A 7,155-nucleotide genomic window follows, 5' to 3' on the forward strand; every position below is an offset into this window, starting at 1 on the left:
TTTATGAACATGCTGGGTGAAGATCCGCTAGATAATGTGAAGCTCCGACAGGCCGGCAGCGGGGTTCGCAGGCTGTGGGACGTGGAGTTGGTGATCGAGGAGGGCCACATGTACCTGTGCCGTGGTTGGGAGAAGTTCTACAGTGCCTACGACCTGCGGACCGGGTACTTTCTTCTCTTCAGGTACGACGATGACGCCACAATGCTCATCGTGAAGGTTTTCAACACGACTATGTGTCGCATGCGCTACGCTAACGACGAAGATGCCAGTGCGTTCTGCCTCTTCTTATTCCTCTACATTTGGCTTTGTCTCACATCGATTGTTAACGGCCATTGTTGCATTTGGACAGGCAATGGGAGCAGCAGCAGCGACACTGGCTACAACCAAAGCAGCAGCGATTATGGCTGTTGCAAAAGCAACAGCGATTCTGGCTTTAGCAAAAGCAGCAGCGATTCTGGCAGCAGCAAAGACAGCAAGAAGGATGATCCGGACTGGAGTGGGGGAGAAGAGGAGCAGAGTGGGGATGAGGAGCTGCAGGATGACGATGGGCATCAGGCTGAGGATGACCTAGCGCTGGTGGTGGCTGACCAAGGGCAAGAGATGGTGGTGGCTGACCATGGGCAATTGATGGTGGTGGCTGACCATGGGCAAGAGATGGTGGTGGCTGAGGATGACCTAGCGATGGTCGTGCCCGTCCTGCCTGAAGGTGGCCTCGCGATGGTGGTGGTGCCTGACAATGACCACGCACCGGTGGTGGTGTCGGCGATCCCACAGCTGGGCGACATGACCACGCCAATTGTGGTAGAAGACTACATCCCACAGCTGCCTCCACCACCTCGCCGCTCTTGGCGCATCAGGCTGAGGAAGGAGAAGGAGAAGAACAATGAGAACTGAACTATGTGAAACTTTTGTAATATGGTGTTGGATGGATAACGGTGTTGGATGAACAATGTGAAACTTTTGTAATATGTAACGATGGAACTATGTGTTGGCTATGTATGTATATATCATGAAACTTGTGTGTTGGATATGATTGTTATATGGGTGCTTGTTGTATATATATGTGTTGGATATCTCATATGTGAAATAGTGACCTGAGATTAAGAAAAAACGAATTTTTTTAAAAAAATGTTAATAATGGCGCACTTCCATCTGGTGCGCCATTAGTATACCACTTACTAATGGCGCACCTGTGGGATACTAATGGCGCACCCGTGGTGCGCCATTAGTATACCAGATACTAATGGCGCACTTGTGGTGCGCCATTACTAAAATATTCTAGTGGCGTGGTGCTAGTGGCGCACCAGTAGTGCGCCATTAGTAGGCAAAACTAGTGCGCCACTAGTAAGACTTTTTCTAGTAGTGTATATACGAACGAAAATGTTTAGTTGTGACTGACTGTGTGGGATGTACTTACGACCAGAAATGATTTCGCCTATATAATTGTATTTTTTAAGCACTACTGTACGTATTTCTGTATTTGAGTGCTCGCCTGTTGCACACGAGCTCATTTTGTCGAGCATGTGTGCCAGGAGGGCATATCCCCAACGGTTTCTGGGTCATGTGGGAAGGACCCCCCTATCACCCACACTCACTTGGCGACGGTTCTGAAAGCCGTCACGGAAAGGGGTTAAAAAATGTTTGTTTAGGACCGACGCGTACCAGTGTACGTTATATAACAAATACCATAAATATTACAAGGTTCAAATTCAAATATTACAATGAACAAATTCAAACATTGGAAACATCGTCATTTTTGCAAGGGGATCAGCCGCTGACAAGTCATGTTTGGGTTTGACACAATGACTTCCAATTGCTCTGTCATATGCTCTTCCAATACGAAGTTTAGCTTTTTTTGGAGCCTCTTCCATTCCACAGTACCTGCTATCTCTGATCAACACACCATTCATCTTTCCTAATTAAATGTGTGTTCAACCTCAGTACCCTCAGCACACTTGCTCTGGCAAGAAAGAACTTGGCGAGTGTAATCTCCGGTAAGGTCTCTCTATAGTGGTTCAAAGTAATATTTCAGAGATGCAGATCCAGGCATTCGATGTGATTGTCGTTATAAACATTATCCACCTCCGGGCCTATTATTATTTGCAAAATAAGAGAACATGTTAGTGCCTACATGCAGTTTTGAACACTACTATACGCCTATTTGGTTTGCAGGATTTGTTAATGCACCAACATGCCATCTTTGATCTGACTTGATTAACATGGGCATTTGATTACAATCTAGAAACATGTAGCCTTCTTCACAAGAGGTTGGATTGGATGAAAAATTCCCTAAGAAAACTAGTATAGATGAATCCAAAGGAGAAATGCTTATGGATTGTAACCATATGAATCAAGCAACCAATATGTGGTGGTGGTGGGGGGGGGTGTCGGTGTCAAAACCAGCTGATCCCGGGTAGGGGATCCCGAACTGTGCGTCTAAGGATCGAAGGTAACATGAGACAGGGGACACGATGTTTACCCAAGTTCGGGCCCTCTTAATGGAGGTAATACCCTACTTCCTGCTTGATTGACTTTGATGAGTATATGGGTTACAAGAGTTGATCTACCTCGAGATCGTAATGGCTAAACCCTAGATGTCTAGCCTGTATGATTTGTGATAGCCTCTATGGACTAACCCCTCCGGTTTATATAGACACCGGAGGGGGCTAGGGTTGTACAAGGTCGGTTTACAGAGAAAGGAAACTACACATCTGGCAGCCAAGCTTGCTATCTACACAACAGAGAGTCCCATCCGGACACGGGGGAAAGCCTCCTATCTCGTATCTTCATGGCCCATCAATCCGGTACATGTCACATAGCCTGGACGCCCGGGGACCCCCTTATCCAGGACTCCCTCAATAGCCCCCGAACTTGCCTTCAATGACGACGTAGTATTCGGCTTTATGTCTTCGGCTTTGCAAGGCGGGTTCTCCATTACACTTCGGATTGACGATAAGCCGGCTCCACTTTAAATATCATATTCTATTGATTCTTTGATGCCGTCGCCTCAGCTTCCACGTGTCAAATGAATGCGAACGGTCTAGGTGTGTTTTTACAAATAATCCCTCGACCACGCAGGGAAGGCATCTATTTAAGGAGATTAGATCTTAGAAGCCATTCCACACCACGCGGAAATCCTTTGAACTCGCCATAGGAATTTGTCCAAACATGGCCAGCACTCCAAGCTCTTCCTCACGCCCCCTCAGCCCTGAAAAAGGCGAATGGGAAAGCTACTCAATATCTCACGCCCATCTCAATAAACTTCAGACGTAGGGATATCTTTCTCCCACGGATCTAGTCTCCGTTCGGGCTGGAATAACTTCCCTACATGGCGAAGCCCTGGTGGAGAATTTCCCCAATCCTTCTAAAGAGGAGCGGGTGTGCTTCGTTTCCTTCCTTTTGAGAGGCGTAGGATTTCCTATCCACCCTTTCCTTAGAGGTCTCCTGGAGTATTACGGCCTCCAACTGCATAATCTGACACCAGGCTCCATCCTGCATATCGCGGGCTTCGTTGCTCTTTGCGAGCTATTCCTAGGCTGTGAGGCTCATTTCGAGCTATGGCGGAAATTTTTCTGCCTCGTCGCCACTCCCAAAAGGGATCTATATTCGAGGTGGGTGGCGCCGAAGTATGGCGCATAGCCGGGACAGGATACCTGTCCGGCACTCTGAAGAAGGTATTCGAAGAGTGGCCCTCGGAATGGTTTTATATCGAAGACGTCGTTCTTCCGGACCCAACCCGGCGCGGTCTTCCCGAATTCTCTAGCGCTCCTTTAAAGAAGCGCACCAGCTGGCATCCCCGAAGCCTCGAGGAAGAAGACAGTGCGGAGGTCGAGAGGCTAGCAAGCAAGATCAGAGTACTTGCCAACTCTGGGCTGTCTATAATCGAGTTAATGGCGATTTCAATAATGCGATGCGTTCAGCCGCTCCAATCTAGAGGTTTTCCTATGTGGAATTACAACGGGGAGGACGATGCATGTAACGCCCACGATGCAGCTATATCTCCCACGTGTCGAGGCACGACTTAGAGGCATAACCGCATAGTGGTTTTGTCGCAAGAAGGGTCATCTTCACACAATCCCATGTAATGAACAAGAATGGGATAAAGAGTTGGCTTACAATCGCCACTTCACACAATACATGAATATAATTCATACATCATCCAAAATACAAACACATATAGACCGACTACGGTCAAAACCAGATGAAAATAAGACAACCCCAAATGCTAGATCCCCGATTGTCCCAACTGGGCTCCACTACTGATCATCAGGAAAAGACACATAGTAACGACCACATTCCTCGTCGAACTCCCACTTGAGATCGACCCCATCATCTGCACTGGCATCGTCGGCACCTGCAACTGTTTTGGTAGAATCTGTGAGTCATGGGGACTCAGCAATCTTACACCCGCGAGATCAAGACTATTTAAGCTTATAGGAAAGGGAGGTGTAATGATGTGGAGCTGCAGCGGCAATAAGCATATATGGTGGCTAACATACGCGAAGGAGAGCGAGAAGAGAAGCAACGGAGCGGTCGTCATCTAGCAATGACCAAGAAGTGATCCTGAACTCCTACTTACGTCATACATAACACAGACCATGTTCACTTCCCGGACTCCGCCGAGAAGAGACCATCACGGCTACACACGCAGTTGATGTATTTTAATTGGGTCAAGTGACAAGTTCTCTATAACCGGACATTAACAAATTCCCATCTGCCTCATAACCGCGGGCACGGCTTTCGAAAGATAATGCCCTGCAGGGGTGTCCCAACTTAGCCCATCATAAGCTCTCAGGTCAACGAAGGATAAACCTTCTCCCGGAAAGACCCGGTCAGTCTCGGAATCCCGGTTTACAAGACATTTCGACAATGGTAACACAAGACCAGCAAAGCCGCCCGAATGTGCCGACAAATCCCGATAGGAGCTGCACATATCTCGTGCTCAGGGCACACTGGATTGTCCAAGCTTCCGATAGGCCAGACCAGAGTTGCCCCTGGTGGCCACCGGCGACTGACAGTTTGGACCAATACTCAGAGGAGCACTGGCCCGAGGGTTTAAAATAAAGATGACCCTCAGGCTCTAGAAAACCCGGGGGAAAAAGGCATAGGTCGCAAATGGTAAAACCAAGGTTGGGCCTTGCTGGAGGATTTTTATTCAAGCCGAACTGTCAAGGGGGTCCCATAAATCACCCGACCGTGTAACGCAAACTCAAGGAACATAATCCCGGTATAACAGAAACTAGGGCGACAAGAGTGGAACAAAACACCAGGCATAAGGCCGAGCCTTCCAGCCTTTACCAAAATATATAGATGCATTAATTAAATAAGAGATATTGTGATATCCCAACATATCCATGTTCCGACATGGAACAAACTTCAACTTCACCTGCAACTAGCAACGCTATAAGAAGGGCTGAGCAAAAGCGGTAACTTAGCCAAACAACGGTTTGCTAGGAAAGGATGGTTAGAGGCTGACATGGAAATATGGGAGGCATGATATAGCATGTGATAGGTAGCGGAGCATGGCAATAGAGCGAACAACTAGCAAAGCAAAGATAGAAGTGATTTTGAGGGGTGGTCATCTTGCCTGCAAGGTTCTCAGAGTTGTCGAAAGCTTGATCCTCGTAAGCGTACTCGACAGGTTCCTCGTTCACGAACTCGTCTCCCGGCTCTACCCAAGACAAGAACACAAACAAACGGAACTACAATCAACCACGAGAAATGCACAAGCAACATGATGCAAAACATGTATGATATGCAAGATATCATATGTGATGCATATGCGTGCTTCGGAAGGAAAATGATGAACATGGTAGTAACTTGGAAAACCAAGCATGCCACTGGAAAGATGAGATGATTTCGGTCGAAATCGATATAAAGATCACCGGAAACGGATGCACGGTTTGCAAATGGCAAGCAAAACAAGAATGACACGAATCTGCGATTAACAGCAAGATAGCACTTAAAATACAACAAGAAACAATGCTACAGCACCCCAACATAGCAACAAAGCATATGGTAGTAATCTACAGGAGATGCTTGACAAAAGATGAACACTGAGCTACGGCTAGATCACAACATATCAAGCTCAAACAAGCATGGCAAAAGTGCAAAAGATAACAGGATCACAGACTTGGTGAAAAACTGGACATGGCAGAAAACAGCATCAGGTAGCAATGTTCAGAGCACGAAATAAACATGCTATGGAAATTAACGTGGCAAAACTTGGCATGGCAGTATTCTAATAAATGCACATGACAAAAGTACCTTACTGACCATAAGCCAAAAAGGACCAGAAGATACGATGGCAAGCATGTAAAGATAGCAAGTTTCGTTATCAGGTTTCAGACTTGGCAGAAAACAGAACAGGGCAGAAATAATAATATGTAGGGCTCTTTGTGAGCTTGATGCACTCACTACAGAGCAATGCATGACAAAACAATCATAACTACAGCAATATGGCATGTCTATGAAGCTATCCACGGCAAGAACAAAAGCATAGCATGTGTTGATCAACTACAATGAGCTTGGCAAAAATGAATATCATGTTAAGAATCTGCCAGAAATATTGTATAGCAAAAGTAGTGCAAGATTGAGTCATGGTATGTACTCCATAATTGCAAACAAGGGCAGGAATGGATCGATTACAACTATAGCTACAAAACATCCTTACTGAACATCTCCAAAATATGCATGGATCTCTCTGTAGCATCAAGTTTACATGGCAACAAAATAACAGCAGACAGACACAGAGAAAACACTCAAGTCCCTTAAATCAGAAACATTACGGAGCCTACTTTGCATGCTTGTGCTAGTCACCACAGAGATCACAAAAATACATGGCATACACCCTTGGAAATATGGCATGGCATACTTCAAAACACATGTAGAGCTCATGCCCATAAGATGCACAGATTAAATGATACAAAAATGACAAATCTCCAAGTTCTGCTAAGAACCAGAAGATAACAGCAACTAGCCCTCTTCCAACAGAGATTTGGGCATCAAGATGAACTCTACTGAACATGGTGCAATTGAACAAAATGAAGAACATCATGAGAAAAAAAAATGTCCTATTACACGCGCGAATCGGAGCTACAGGCAAGGAGTTATGGCATCACGAAGAGAGGCATATGTTGTAGAAAAATATGACTT

This window comes from Triticum aestivum, chromosome 6D, assembly GCF_018294505.1.
Source record: "Triticum aestivum cultivar Chinese Spring chromosome 6D, IWGSC CS RefSeq v2.1, whole genome shotgun sequence".
NCBI classification, from domain to species: Eukaryota; Viridiplantae; Streptophyta; class Magnoliopsida; order Poales; family Poaceae; genus Triticum; species Triticum aestivum.